The sequence below is a fragment of the Rousettus aegyptiacus genome, unplaced genomic scaffold (genome assembly GCF_014176215.1).
Source record: "Rousettus aegyptiacus isolate mRouAeg1 unplaced genomic scaffold, mRouAeg1.p scaffold_m13_p_15, whole genome shotgun sequence".
Lineage (NCBI taxonomy): Eukaryota > Metazoa > Chordata > Mammalia > Chiroptera > Pteropodidae > Rousettus > Rousettus aegyptiacus.
Window position 1 is genome coordinate 45932183 of NW_023416290.1, and position 15758 is coordinate 45947940.

A 15758-nucleotide genomic window follows, 5' to 3' on the forward strand; every position below is an offset into this window, starting at 1 on the left:
TCAGACACTTTCTTATTCATTTTCCATATATTATCTTATTTAATCTTTATGCTAACCCTCTAAAGCAGATTTTTACTTTCATACGTTGCATATGAAAATTAAGGAACTAAATTTATTCATTCAACTACTAATTGCTGACCAACTATCACATGCCAGGTCATAGGGCACATAAGTAGCAGAGCTAGGACTGGAATCTGATTTTCCAGTTCTCAAACCCATGTTTTTCAACAACTCTGTGAAACTTTCCCATTTTCCAGGGCTTCCTCCCTTGGGCCCCAGGTCGATCCTCATTCCTACATTGGTTCTCATAATATTCCTTTTCTTAATATTCATTGAATTCTATTTTATTGAATAAACATCCAGGTTCTCCTGAGGCTAGAGCCACTATGTGGATAAATTTAATGGGAGGAGAGTAGTACTGGGGGGCCTTGGCTCTGGATGTTGGGGGAACATGCCAAGAATAGCCTCAAAGAGGCTGCTGAGCTGGATACATCTTCATGATGTCAGGGTTTACTTCCTGTGAATGGATTAGATGGGGCCATTGTGACTTAAATATACTAGGTCACTGGTTGTGAAATACTCCAACATAACTTGGAAACAACTATACTGAAGGAACAAATAAAGGTAGGAAATAGCTTATAACTCATAATTATGACTCATTTTATTTTGAAGTTATTTTCTAAAGCGATTTTGCAAATATGGTTTTATTACATGCTCAGATGAATTCAGTAGTATAAGTATAGATTCTTTAGTTATAGCTGGTCAGGGATTATTGATAACTGGTATAAGTCATGGGTAGCCTCTTTAGAGCCCTTTCCTCTACGATTAAAACATTGTAAATAAATTACATAGATAATAGTATACATGCTCAAACGAAGTTTGGGAGAGTATTTACATTACGTGTATATCACAGTGAAAACAGTTGTGGGTGGGAATGAAGGTGTTGTGTTCAAAAGTAAAATTTTGGCCTGGACATGGATGCCTGATGAATATGAAGATACTGAGATTATGAGAACCACAGTCAAAAACGTAAAACTTGGGGTGAAAAAATATTAGAGTATTGTTATAAAACAAGATAGGCAACTCGAAAAGGCATTTAGTTATATGCCAAAGGGAATAGGAAGTTGGAACATAATTGCCCTAGATTACGCTTTACAATATAATCCTTTGGGAAAGCTGCATGTAACATAGCTTCCGTGTGAGGATAAACCTGTATCATCTTAATGGATTTTTGATAGAATACTAAAATTTAAAAGTAATGGGGTTATACTTCTATCAATAAGTAATTCTCCTCACAACCATTTTTCATTTTAATGTGCCTTTGTGGTTGCTTGCTTATCACTCTTTCTTTTTTTTTCTCATGGTAATTCTAAGTGTATTTTTTCCAAAAGGCAACCGTCGACAACCCCAAAGTCGTTGTTCTGAGTTCTTACTCCTGTGAGCGTTCCGGGTAATACTGTTCTTAGCATTCTATATCATCTTTCTTATCCTTTCATTTACTTTCTTGGCTGCCAAAAGTCTCCCATTTATCTGTCTCCTTTTTCTTCTGTCAGACCATTCTGAGTGGTAATTTTTCATCCTGTCTGTTTACTTATCCCAGTGGTCCATTCACTTTCTTCAGGCTCCGTTCGCTTCCTCCTTCATGGCCCCTTCATGACAGCACATTCCCTAGTGAAGTTTTGAAGTATTTCTAGAGTTGACAGCTGAAAGCTGATTGGGCTAGTTTGAGAAGATGAGTTTATTTAATAGCTATCACAAGATTTTCAACTAGTCATAGTTTTGGGCCTCGAATAATGGAAATTCAACTTTAGGTAGCTTAAAAAAGAGGGAACTCATTGGTTCACTTATCAGAAATGGATATTGGGGTAAAGCAGAATGGAATGAATTTCAGCAGGAACCAGGACCTCATAAACTAGAACCAGAATTCAATGCCACTGGGTCAATGCCTTGTTTTTCTCCACTTTTTTTTTTTTTTTTCCTGATTAGTTTCATTCTGCAGACAGGCTTTCCCTATGTGGTGGGAAATATGGCTACTGACTTTCAGTTCTAGATTCACATCTTCCTGTAGACAAAAGGCATCCTGTCTCTGCTCCCAAGCCCAGATCTATATGTCGCTCCTGGGGAAGGCATCTTATTGGTTCTAATGGGTCATGTGTTCTCTTCAGGACCAGCCTCTGAGTCTTAGCCAGACCTGAGTCATGAGTGTGGTGTGGAAGGGACTAGGATGTGGTACCCTGACTGACAACCCCACAAATGAGAGAAGAATTGTTTTCTAAAGGAAAGGATGCTAGGGAGACAAAAGCAATGTATAAGCACTGCACAATAAAATATATTTTAAATAAGTTATTTTCCTGCAAAATTGCACAAGGAAGAAGTCTCTTCTTGTGTTATCCTTATAATAAAAGAATTACTTTGAGGAGAATTATAGCAGGGGGACTCCCAACTAGTCTTTTTTTTTTTCTTCAAATAACACCATGCTATATATTTTATATATTTTTTAAACATGTCCGTGATTATCCCCTTCTCTGAATCCACACTGATGCCTGCATCTACACTTCGCAGTTTGACTTATTTTGCCTAATAGGACAATGATAAACATGGTACAAAACAGAGGCTTGAAACGTGTCTGGACTGGGGTTTGCTCTCACCTGCTGTTCTTGGGAACTCGGTTAAGCCTAGATTACGAGTAGCACATGAACTAGTTCTATTTGTTGTCCCTACCAACAACCAGACATGTAAGTGAGGCCGTTGACCACCAGTTGACCACAAAAACATGAGTGAGCAAAGATGACACCGCATGGAACAGAAATGAGCCATCCCAATTGAATCGAGCACACATTTCTGACCCATGGAATTGTGACTAGATAAATGTTTGGCGTCTTAAGCCATTCGATTTTTGTGACCATTTGTTATACGGTAAAACTAAGTGATATAAACACGATGTGCTATCTTCTAGGCTCTGTTCTGACTTGGGAGGCCCTTTTAGCTCTTCCAAAGTCGTCATTCTGGATTCTTGATTGGGTGTCTTATTATTGGTTGCCTCTCCACTGTAACAAAAGAGTTTCCATATTACTCCACTATCCTCTTTGATATGGCCCACAGTTGACTCTCTTTAATCTATTTCTTCTCTCAAGATCAAGCAAATTGATCTAATTATGGTATTTTTTTCCTAGGAGGCAAGCCTATAATAAGAATCAGGGAATTCTCAGTCGCCACTCTGGTTTTTTAAGACACCATCACCCTAAGTAGGACACACATTAGAATTGCTTTCAGTCAGTAGAAATGTTTGCAGCTAAGGTTTGTTTTTGCGAAGTAGCTGCTTGATGATATCTGAATTTTTTTCTCATTTGATTTCAGTTTTGAATTTCGTTTTATTTTTATTAAGAGTAAGACAAGCAGTGATCTGAGGATGGAACCATGGTTATCACCAGTATTTAACAGGTGGAGAGAGAAGGGAGGCGAAAAGAGAATGAGAGGAGGAGGGCCGTCCAGTGCCCAGGGGAATTCAGAACTTCCAAAAGGAGAAGGTTTCAAATCAGTTTTAAATCCAGGAAAGAAATCCGGTGAGATGGGGACTAAATATAATCACTACGTGTGGCAGTTTTGAGTGACCTTGGCATGAGTGTCGAGCTGAGTGATGTCCATAGTGTTGGGCCACAGTGACTTGTGGAGTCAATGGAATGTGAGAAAGTGCAGAGAGCGGGTACCGATGTCTCCTCCCAGAGGAGTGCGAGAGAGAGAGGACGGCAGGGATGGGGCAGGCAGGATTGAAATTTGAGTATATTTATATAATGGCAAGAAGGAGAAAAATATGTAAACTGTCATCTATATCTGTATCTAGTTAGATAGATATAGTTTCTCTTTCCTGCCATCATATCAATAGATAGATGATAGGGTGGGGGGTGGAGGGAGGGAGGATGGATGCAGAAAAGGCAGGGTCATTAAGGAATAAAGATTTAGGGGGAGCAGAAGGATAAAGGAGGCGATTAAACTTTTTCTTAGTTGGAAAATGTCTTCTGAGGCTGAAGGAAAAGACTTAAGGATGGATGTGGGTGGAGGAAGGTTTATAGAAAAGTGGTAGTAACTGAGGTATAGTGAAGCTAAGGGTTTAAATTTTAAACCCTTGTAATGGTATGTAGAAGTTGCTAAGTGCAGGGAAGAAGAGGATGGTGAGCATGAGTGGAGGATTTGGGGAATGTCTTTCAAATTAGTCATTAAAAGTACAAACGTTAGTCATGAGATTGACCAGTAGCATTGACCAGTGCTATAGGTTCAAACCAATCTGCGTAATTCTCTGTGTGTGGTAAGGAGGTGGGATTTCCCCATCATCATTGGTCCTAAAGTTTTATCTCTCACCTCAGGAAAGCACAGAAATGAAGGAAAAGAGTCAAACAGTCAGATGCCCTCCTAGTTGAAACTTGTACAAATATCTATTTGACTCCAGTGATAAGGTGATGTCACACAAGGATGCCAGCTCACTTACATAAACACCCATCGCCCTCTTTGCCAGATGGCACAATGAGGAAATGCTTACCTCAGCTGAATGGAGCCTAGATGAAAGACACGAACATGAACCCTCCCTGCCTCACCAGGGGCAGTGCTCTCACGAACTTCGAAACTGGGAATTTTAAATAGAATTGTCCTTTGAGAGTTATGCAATCAGTGCAGAAAGGATGCAGTGCGACTCTATAGCAGCTGGCAGAATGGTTTCTGGATGGAAGCAAGCTTTGGCTATGACCTAGTTGGTCTGAAAAAAAAAATAGGTCAATTTGTCAGGAGAATTACATTAGCCATGGAGGTGGAAAGAGCTGACTTCGGCAGTGGCGAGTCGGTGGCCACAGTCTGGAACACTCTGGTCCCTGTGACAGGTACATCCTTATTCTAAAATGGTGTCATTAAAATACTTGGCTCATCAGATACTGTCGCTTGCTCAAATCTAATCTGCTGTAGGATAATTATTCATTCATCCAAGAGAAATACCAAGTGTCTACTATGTGCCAGGATTATTTGTTTTGGTTTTGGAGAGACAGAGGTAAATTAATGAAACAAAAATCCCAGTCTTCATGAAGCTTACATTTATTCTAGTGGAGACCACACACACACACACACACACACACACACACACACAAAGTACATATTACTTCGTACATGTTTGTGGGTGAAGATCAGGAGGGCAGCTTTGGACATGTGCAGTTTGAGATGTCTAATAGATATTCCAAGTGGAGCTATCAAACTGGCAGCCACGAGTTCATGTTTAAAGTCAGAGCTGGAGAGATAAAGTTGAGAGTCATCAGCATATGGCTATTTAAAGCTATGAGAATGGAAGAAATTACCAAGGGAATGTGCAGACAGAAAAGAGTCCAAGGACTGAGCCTTGGGGCATTTCAATGTTAATAATAGGAAGATGATGGAAGAATCAGCAAAGAAATATAAGAATGAGCTGCTAGTGAAGTAGGAAAAACAAACAGCCAAGGTCAAGAATATATATTAAATATATTTTAAAAGGGATGAGTGATCAATTGTGCTAACAGTGAGAATGCACTGATTAGTTAGATCAACAAAATTATTTGGGTCATGTTACAATGATGTTTCTTATTACAAATTAACAAATTGGATTTCTGGTTTAAGTCTTCTATGGACTCACGGCAATGAATCTGCTTAGTGTTTGCTGACCAAGTGGGTAAGCCTGAGGGCCAGACTTTGGACTATGACAAATTCATATCACCCTATGGGGCTTATACTCTGGTTTCAGCGACATTTCAGCTTTGTCATATGTAAGGTCTGCCTGTGAATTCGGTCTTCACATCTGCCTCTAACCAGCCTGCGCTGCCACAGCTAACCTATTAGCTGCCATTAAGAGACAGTCCATATGGACAGGGCCTGTTGTGGATAGGTTTTTGGAGTTGTTCCCATGCATGTGGTGAGTGGTGCAAGAGAAACTATGGCCCTTATCACAGTCAGATTTGAATTTGTGTAGTAGGAAGAACTGCCTGGGAACCAGGAAATTCGGGTTCTGGTTGCAACTCCATCACTTAACTAGATCTGTTATTTAGGGCAGTTTACTAAGCCTCTCGGACCTCAGTGCATTATCAGGATAGGTTAGATTACGCAGCGGTAATAAATTAACATTGAAACCTCAATGGCTTAACACGACAAAAATCTACCCCTTTCTCCTGCTGATATTTATCCCAGGTTTATGAAAAGGCTGTGTTACCCGTAGCCACCCAGGGACCAGCCTGATGGAGGTTCTACCAGCGAGTAGCTTCTGTGGCACTCCTACCCTCTTTAATCACTTGAGCTCAAAGAGAGAGTGATGGCGGGAGGAATGTATATGGGCTTTTCTCTGTCTCAATTCTGAAGAATTATGCTTAATTTCTGCTCAGAGCCCATTGGCCAGAGTTAGTCACGTGGCCTCACCTAACCACAATAGAGGCATAAAATGTAGAGGAAAAATGGAATCTTTATTGATCTTTACAGTTTCCACATCTGTTGATGAAGTTATTATTAATAGTAATAATAAAATTTATCTCATAGAAATGTTGGGAAGATTCATTGACATAATGGACGTGATGTGCTTAATGCAGAGCCTGGCCCATAGAAAGTGCTATACAAATTCTACCCATGATACATTTATTATTATTAGGTGGGCAGAAGTATTATTATTATTATTATTATTATTATTATTATTATTATTTTGTGATTCTCCTAAGAGTGAAAATGACTGTGCCTAAGCTCTTAAACATTTGTCACCTTTGGGCCATTATGAAGGCATTCTTCCCAGAACTTTGGCTCTGCATCAAGAACCATTGACAAAAGATTCCAGGAAACCCATTGTTAAGGCAGCCGCCCTCACCTGCCGCCCTTGGCCAGTATTCCTGCCTCTGTCAGCAACGCAGGTAGAAGTCTGAAGACATTGGAAGCCTCCAGCTCTTTCTTGTCCTAAATGACTTTCCAGAGCCCAGTATTCTTCCGGTACATCCAGGCTCTCAGAGCGTGAGCCGTGGGAGGCATGATGGGGCAGGTCAGTTTTCCTGGCACTAAGGCTCATATGTAAACAGGTGGAACCAGAAGGACATAAAAATTATACTAGTCAACGAGCAGACTTACTCTTGTCTGCAAATGTTTTCCAGATTTCTCCCCTCTGTTTGGTTTGTTGAGGTATAAAGATCTTCACACGCCCTCATTAAAAGCAAAAAACAGGAAAGGCTGTTGAGAGGCCATGCTTGTCTGTGAACGTAGGTATGTAGAAGAGACAATGCTGAGGAGAGGCGAAACACTAGGTGGTCCCTAGGCCCAGACATGTAGAGAGTCCAGCACGATTGCTTGGCCAAGAGTGAATCCTGTCCCTGCCTGTCTTGGCTTTGCTTCTTTATATTCAGGCTTCCAAATCAACACTGCTCCTTTTTACCTTCATGCCTTTATCTGTGCTATTCTTTCTTTCTGAAAAACCCTTCTCTCCTATCCTCTGTATTCTACCTGTGGAATGAAATCCCACTTGTTCTTCAAGATCTAATTCAAATGCCACTCACTGCTTCTTCGAATTCTTTGAAGGTATAATTGCAGGGGTCGTGTTGTTATATGCTGTTAGCATCCAGCATAGCGTCTGTGTTTAATAAATATTTGTCGAATTGGAAATCCCCCTTTATTAGTTTTATCCCATAGGGTATGTTTATGAAGGCCGTTGACTGTGACAAAGTTTCAGAAAGTTTAGGAAGAGTTGTTTCTGCCCCAGAGTTTCATCAAGAAGAACCTAAAGGGTTGAAATGCCCCCAAACTTTTAAGTTCCTAAAACTTGCAAGAGTTACCCCAACGAATCAACCAACCTTAGCTATCCTCTTCCTTGCTGAAATCGACTTTCAGATTAAGGCCTAACTATCTTCATCTAATATGGCATCTCTTCTTCGCAAGGAAGCTGGGTCATTATTTTAACAGCATTTGTGGAGCTTGCCAGATTGCAAAGTATGTGCACATACGTCACACCTCATTCAGTGCTCACCGTGATCAGAACCTGGTAAAGCAGGCGGTGGTAACATTTCATATGCAACTGCTGTAATCAAGCAAATACGGCTGTCTCTTACTTCAGTAGAGTCATCTAAACACATTTGAGCTTAGGAAAGACACGCAAGTCTCACTAGCTACTATTACCTTTCAAGCGACAGGAAGAAGGTGACACTTATTTCCTGGAAAGCAAATTTCCATACCAAGAATTATTGTGGGGACCCGCAGTCCCAAATCAAGTGTCCTCCTATATTTTACCACTTCAGTGTGACCCAATTCACAGTCACTTACTGACCTAAGGAATCCGGGATTACGTACAAGTTCTCCAAAAGTTCATAGTCAAGAAAAGAGCAGATAAGTAGGTAAACTACAGTACATTTCGATAAGCTTCATAAAAGAGGTAAGATATTGTGGAAATAGAGAAGACAGGTGGAATAACTTCTTTGGGAGAATTAAGGAGGGTTTATTTCTTTGGAGAAGCTGTCCCGATTCCCTTGAACTTCTGAGAAACCTTGTTCTATGAGGGCAGGGACCATGCCCGTCTTGTTCGTGTTGGTACACCTGGCAGCTAGCATCATCCCTTACTTGAGGTAAAGCACTCAAATATATGTAGCCCGAGTAATAACTAATAGATACAGAGCAGTTACCGTGGGCCAGACACTGTGCTAAGTGCTTTACTTGCATTTTGCTACTCAATCATCACAGGAGCCTTATGAGTTTCTGCAGTAGAGAACCAAGACAGAGAAGTTAAGACATTAACCATGGCTTCTGGGTAAAGGCAGAGCTGATAATGAACCCACCTTTCTCTTATTCTAATCCCATGCCTTCGACCAGTAGGCCAGACTTAATTGATGAAGAGAATTCATGGCTGTTTTGATTATTACTGTTGATATGACAATTAGCCATCCATCGGCTCCCTTATTTTCTTAGCACATGGGAGACTGCGATCGGCCAGGATAATTAGAATGGGAAATGAGAACCCCTTTGGCCAGATGTTCTCCGGAAATAACACTGTACCAGTTTGTTCAACTCAGAGCACTTCATTCCATCCCTGCACTGCATGAGAATTCCCCACCGAGCAGCTGTTGGCCAACAGAGAGCTCATTAGTCTTAGAGCATAAATAATAGCTGATCATGGAGGGCTCCCCCCGTAGCCAGTCAGGGCCAGATGCTTGGTCATGCTTTCAACAGGGCAACTTCCAGGATAAGGGTACATACATTATGGAATCTGAAAACGTCAGTTGGCACTTGTCAGCTTCAGAACCACAGGAATGCTTGTGAAAAATGCAGGTTTCTGGGCCAAATTTCAAGCCTACAGCTTCCTGGCCTCCCACAGGACTCAGATGTTCATAACATCTGAGAATCACTGCTGCATTGTTTGGCTTTGAGAGATTTGAGAGGACGAGACTTTTATCTCTAGGTTTAAATTTTTCTAGTCCTGCTTCCAAGTGGAGGTTTTCATTAGGTTATATGCTTGCTTGTCCAATGCTTATACAGCAAGATATTAGCAGGGCATAACCTGAAGTGTAAAGTCAGGTAAGAATTCTCCCTGTGGGCTAGGAGAATCAAATAAAGGCCTTGGGGAAAATAAAGATGGTGTTTTTTTTGTTTGTTTTGTTTTGATTTTTAAAGAGGGAGCAGCCAGGCTGTGGTGTTTGAAGCAGTGACTGATAAAAGAGCCTAGGAAGCTTTGCTTTAGTGACACAAAATTGCTTTCCTTATGGTTGTTACTCCTGACGTGACAGCAAGACTATAAGGCAGGAAAAGAAGGTAGTCCAAATAAGTGACTCTTTATTTTCAAAACTGCCTAATTACCCACTCATGTCCCAAGGTCTCCAGCTACATCTCAGAGGTCACGTCCAGGGCTTACTTCCATATGGATCACGGCAGTTTCTTTACGTCCCTTGGCTTCGAGGTTTTACAAGGCATGATTTTTAAAAATTTTTATAGGATGGACTTAGAGACTTATAGAAACTAACCACTTGTGATAATGTGAATACATGTAATGAAAAAAGAAAGAGAAATGCTTAGAGGGATATAACTACGCTCCTTGATACTGTATTGGTACCAGTTGTTGGTTTGACTTGATGCCTGTTGTGTTCATAGAATATTTCACTTAATTATCATAAACCCCATAAGGTAGATAGTGCTACCCAGTTTTACAGATGAAAAAAACTGAGGTTCAGAGAAGGGAAGAAGTTTGCCCGGGGCACATGAGCAGTGAGTAGCAGAGTTAGACTTTAAATCCAAATGTGCCTAAATATTCTGAAGTCTGTGATCTGTATACCAGGTGGTCTAATTTAATATTTTCTAATTTTTTTACATGGTTTCAGGAGACATAATGTTATGACAGGAGACATATATCATGCTACTTAGCAGATTGTATTGTATTAACCAGTAGGTCACACCACCTTAGAACCTTAACAGGTAGGGCATTTCTAGATGGTATAAATGTTCACCTATCTTTGATGAGAGCTGAGGCTTGCTTCTGACTTCTAAGAATTTGTGATTATCTTCCAATTATCTACCACTACATAGTTTGTTTAGGGAAATGTTCTTAAAAGATATCTTAAAACCTGCAGTTTCTAAGATGGAGAAAAAGTGTCAATTAATGATCATTCATTTCATTTGTTTTTACTTTCCCCATTATTGAGATGATATCGACATATAATATTGTATAATTTAAAAAACACAATGTATCGATTTGATACACCTATATATTGCAAGATGATTATCACCAAAGCATGAGCCAATCCCTCTATCTCATCACACAATTACTATTTTTTCGAGTGGGTACGTGTGGTAAGAACATTTAAGATCAACACTCGGCAATTTTCAAGTATATAAATCGGTATTATTAACTATAATCAACATACTGTACATTAGATCCCCTGTATCTTCAAGATCCTGTTTTCATTTCCTTTGGCTATATACACCCAGTATTTGTTCATCTTTTAACTGAAAGGTTTATACTCTGCCCAACATCTCCCCTTCACCCCACCTCTACCCCACCTTTACCACCACCTTGCTCTCTGCTTCTGTGAGTTCAGCTTCTTCAGATTCCGCATATAAGTGATATAATTCAGTATTTATCTTTCTCTGACACTCATTTCACTTAACATTATGCCTTCTAGGTTCATTCATATTGTCGCAAACGGCAGGTTTTCTTTCTTCTTGTGACAATCATAATATTCCGCTGTGTGTGTGTGTGTGTGTGTTTCATTTTCTTTATTTGTTGATGGACACTTAGGTCATTTGCATATTTTGGCTATTGTGAATCATATTGCAAAGAATATGGGAGTGCAGCTATAGCTTCAAGATCCTGTTTTCATTTCCTTTGGATATATGTACCCAGAAGTGAAATTGCTGCATCATATTATGGTTCTATTTTTAATTTTCTTAGGAGCCGCCATACTGTTCGCCACAGTGCCTGACCAATTCACAATCCCACCTACAGTGCACAAGGGTTCCCTTTCTCTCACATCCTCAACAACACTTGTTATCTCTTATCTTTTTGATGATAGCCATTCTAACAGGTGTGAGCTGGTATCTTATCGTGGTTTTGACTTTCATTTTAATGGCAATTAGTGATATTGAGCACCTTTTCACATACCTTTTGGCATTTTTATGTCTTCTTTGAAAAAATGTCTATTCACCTCCTCTGCTTATGTTTTAATCAGACTGGTTTTTGTTTCGTTTTGTTTTTGCACTTGAGATACATGAGTTCTTTGTATATTTTGCATATTAACCCCATACCTGATATATAATTTGCAAATATTTTCTCCCACTCTGTAGGTTGCCTTTTCATTTTGTTAATGGTTTTCTTTGCTGTGCAGAAGCTTTTAGTTTGTTGTAACTTCATTTATTTTTGTTTTTGTTGCCTTTTGCTGTTGGTATCCAATCCAAAAAAATCATCACCAAGACTGATGTCAAGGAGCTTACCACTTATGCTTTCTTCTAGGACTTTTATGATTTCAGGTTTTTCATTCAAGTCTTTAATCCATTTGAGTTCATTTTTTTTATATGGTGTAAGATAGTGGTCTAGTTTTTCTTTTGTATGTCGCTGTCCAGTTTTCCTCACACTCTTTATTAAAGAGACTGTCCTTTTCCAATTGAGTATTCTTGTCTCCATCACAGATTAATTGACAATATATGCTTGGGTTTTTTTTTTTTTTCCTGGTCTCTCTATTTTGTACCATCGATCTATGTTCTTGGTTTTATGCCAATACTATATTGTTTTGTTCACAATAGCTTTGTAATATAGCTTGAAATTAAGTAGCAAGATGCCTCCAGCTTTATTCTATTTTTGAAGATTAGTTTGGGTCTTCAGGGTCTTTTGTGGTTTCCTACAAAATTTAGGATCTAGTCTTCCATTTCTGTGAAAATTGCCATTAGGATCTTGATAAGGATTGCACTGAAATTGTAGATTGCTTTGGGTGTTATGAACATTTTAACACTATTAATTCTTTTAATAATGAGCATAGAATATCTTTTCATTTACTTGTGTCTTCTCTAATTCTTTTAATCAATGTCTTATACTTTTCAGCGTGCAGGTCTTTCACCTCCTTGGTAAAATTAATTCCTAGGAATTTTATTTTTCATGCAATTGTAAAAGGAATTATTTTCTTAATTTCTCTTTCTGATAGTTTGTTATTGCTATATAGAAATGCAACAGATCTTTATTGATTCTGAACCCTGAAACTTTACTACATTCATTTAACAGTTTTTTTTTTTTTTGGTGTTTTTGTTTTGTATATATCATATGTCATCAGCAAATAGTTAGTGTTACTTTTTCCTTTCAAATTTGAGTATCTTTTTTATTGCCTAATTGCTATGACTTTAAATAATATATTGAATAAAAGTGGTGAGAGTGGGCATCCTTTTTAGAGAAAAAGTTTTCAGACTGTCATTGTTAAATATGATATTAGCTCTGGGTTTCTCATGTGTGGTTCATATGTTGAGGTACTTCCCCTCTATACCCACTTTGTTGAGAATTTTTATAAATTGGTGTTAAATTTTGTCAAATACTTTTTCTGTATCGAAATTATAATTTTTAATTTTTAAAATGTGTATTACATTGATTCGTGAATGTTGAACTATTCTTGTATCCTTGAAGTAAATCACACTTGATCATGGCATATGATCTCCTTAATGTGTTGTTGAACTAGGTCTGCTAATATTTTGTTGAGAATTTTTGCTTCTGTGTTCATCAGGGACATTGGCTTGTAATTTTCTTTTTTTAATGGCATTCTTAGGGTAATGGCGGCTGGTAAAATGAGTTGGCATATATTCTGTCATCTTCTATTTTTAATTAAGAAATTTTTTCAGTTATAATTGACATACAATATTACGTTGTTTCAGGTGTACAATATAGTGACTAGACATTTATATACCGTACAAAACGATCACCCGCATGAGTCTACACTGTACACAGTTGTTACAGTAATATTAGCTGTGTTCCCTATGCCATTCTTTACATCCCAGTTACTGTGCTTATAACTGGCAATTTGTACATCTTAATCTTTTTTTCCTTTTCACATATCCCCCAACCCCATTGATTTTAAATTCCACATATTAGTAAAATCATATAGTATTGGTCTTTCTTTGTCAGACTTACTTCATTTAGTATATTAACCTCTGGGTCCATCCATGTTGTCGCAAATGGTAGATTTCATTTGTATGGCTGAGCGATATTCCATTGTGTGTATGTACCACATCTTCTTTGTCTGTTTTATTGTTGGAAACTTAGGTTGCTTCTTTATCTTGGCTATTGCAAACAATGCTGCAGTGAACATAGGGGTGCATGTCTTTTCAAATTAGTGTTTTCAATTCTTTCAAATACACAGAATTGGAATTGCTGGGTCATATGGTTGTCCTATTTTAATTTTTTTGAGGAACCTCGATACTATTTTTCAGAGTGGCCGTACCAATTTACAATCCCACCAACAGTTAACAAGGGCTCTCTTTTCTTTACATCCTCACCAAAACTTCAAACCATGCAGTAAATAAGATTGAGCTTCCAGGAGTGTTAACTCAAAGATTGTGGTGGGAGATCCATTACTGTATAAATTCTTTCCACCAATGTATCTATTCAACTATTTTACAGAGGGCAATAAGAACCTGGAGAAATGTTCCACAGGGCATCAAACCCAGATGCACTTTTTCAAGCTCCCTGGGTGATTGCAAAGGGCAGCAAGGTTGAGCCCCTTTGTTATAATCTCTTATTTCCTATTACTTTTTCACTTTGTTCTAGTCAGTGTCTGGTCTTGCCTCATATCTTGAACATCGCAGGCATATGCCTGTCTCAGTTTTTGCTCTAGTCATTCCCTCTTTCTGAAACACACTTCCCTTCTACATCCTTGTCTAACAAGTCTTCAGGCCTCTGCTCAGAACTTTGCCTTCTAAATGAGGTTTACTCTCACAACCCTATTAATACTGCAAGCTATCTTAACATTAGATTTTTGACATAGACTCTAAACACCTTGCATAGGTTTGAGTATTACCTTATGATTGTGTGACCTTTTAATGTCACGCTAGAGCTGTGCTAATACGCGGCCACTAGTCACATAGGGCTATTGCACATCTGAAATGTGGCCAGTCTAAACTGGAGTTGTCAGGTACTGGAGATGTGGAAAGAAAAGGAGCCATTCACCAAGGTGAGGCGTTACAGGGTCTGAAAGAATAAGTAGAATTAGTCCAGTTTGATTTTAGATGGATTGAGGTGCCCTAGATTAGAAAGGTGAAGAACCTTGCCCAAGCGTGTGCACCAGGGTGACCTGGAAAAACTGATGTTTATCCCCATCACATAAAGGTTAGCTGCCTTTCAAACTGCTTTTAATTAGCTCATGGGATTTTCACAACTCCTGGGAACAGGTGTGAACTCACTTTCATGAGAAGTCAGCCCAGCACTGAGAAGCTATTTCCAGGGCCCTGGCCCATGGCTCTTTCTACTGTAGGCCTCTGGTAGGTCAGCGCTTTAGGGAGGATCATGCTCTAGGTCTCCACCGGTCCCAAACCAAATACTCATGGTCCTGCTGTATGCAAAATGAAACCATTCACTTTATTTACTATGCTGAGCCATCTTTCAAATCTTAGCATAAGCTTTTTGTCACGTGAGAACTTTCTGGACAAACCACAGGTATTTCGGCAAGCTATGTTCTAGTGTCCCAACAATTTCAGACTAGATTATAATTCTTTAAGTGGTGAGCCCTAAAGTTTTTCAGGTTTTAGGATAATTGATGCTTAGTCAACACTTTTTCCAATTATCAACAGCATTAAATTCATTATAGTTTAAGGCATGACTAAAGCATAAAGTCTTAGTTTGGAAAGCTCACAGCTGGGGGTGGGAACATTCCAATATAACGGATGTTCTGGCCTTCAGTATGCTTTTCAGGAAATCTCCAGAATATGCTTTTCGGCTTTGTTTAGAGCTCAAGGATATACACCCACAGGCATGTCACAATATGTACGTACTTAGATGTTAACAGGGTGTTGTTATTGACCTCTTTTTAGGTGTTCTATGCTCCAAAGATCCTCCAGCACCTGTTGGCTTCATTTTAATCTTAATATATATTCATATACCTTAAAAGTCTACATTAATCCAAGTTTCAGATCACATGGCTCTTCTCTTAAACTAATATAATCTTTGACTTTTTAGTCTAAGATCTTTTGAAAAATTCATTTGCAATCTGCATGGATAATCAGTCTAGATAAGGCACAATTATTAACTTCTTTACCAATGTTTTCCAGGGTTACTAACT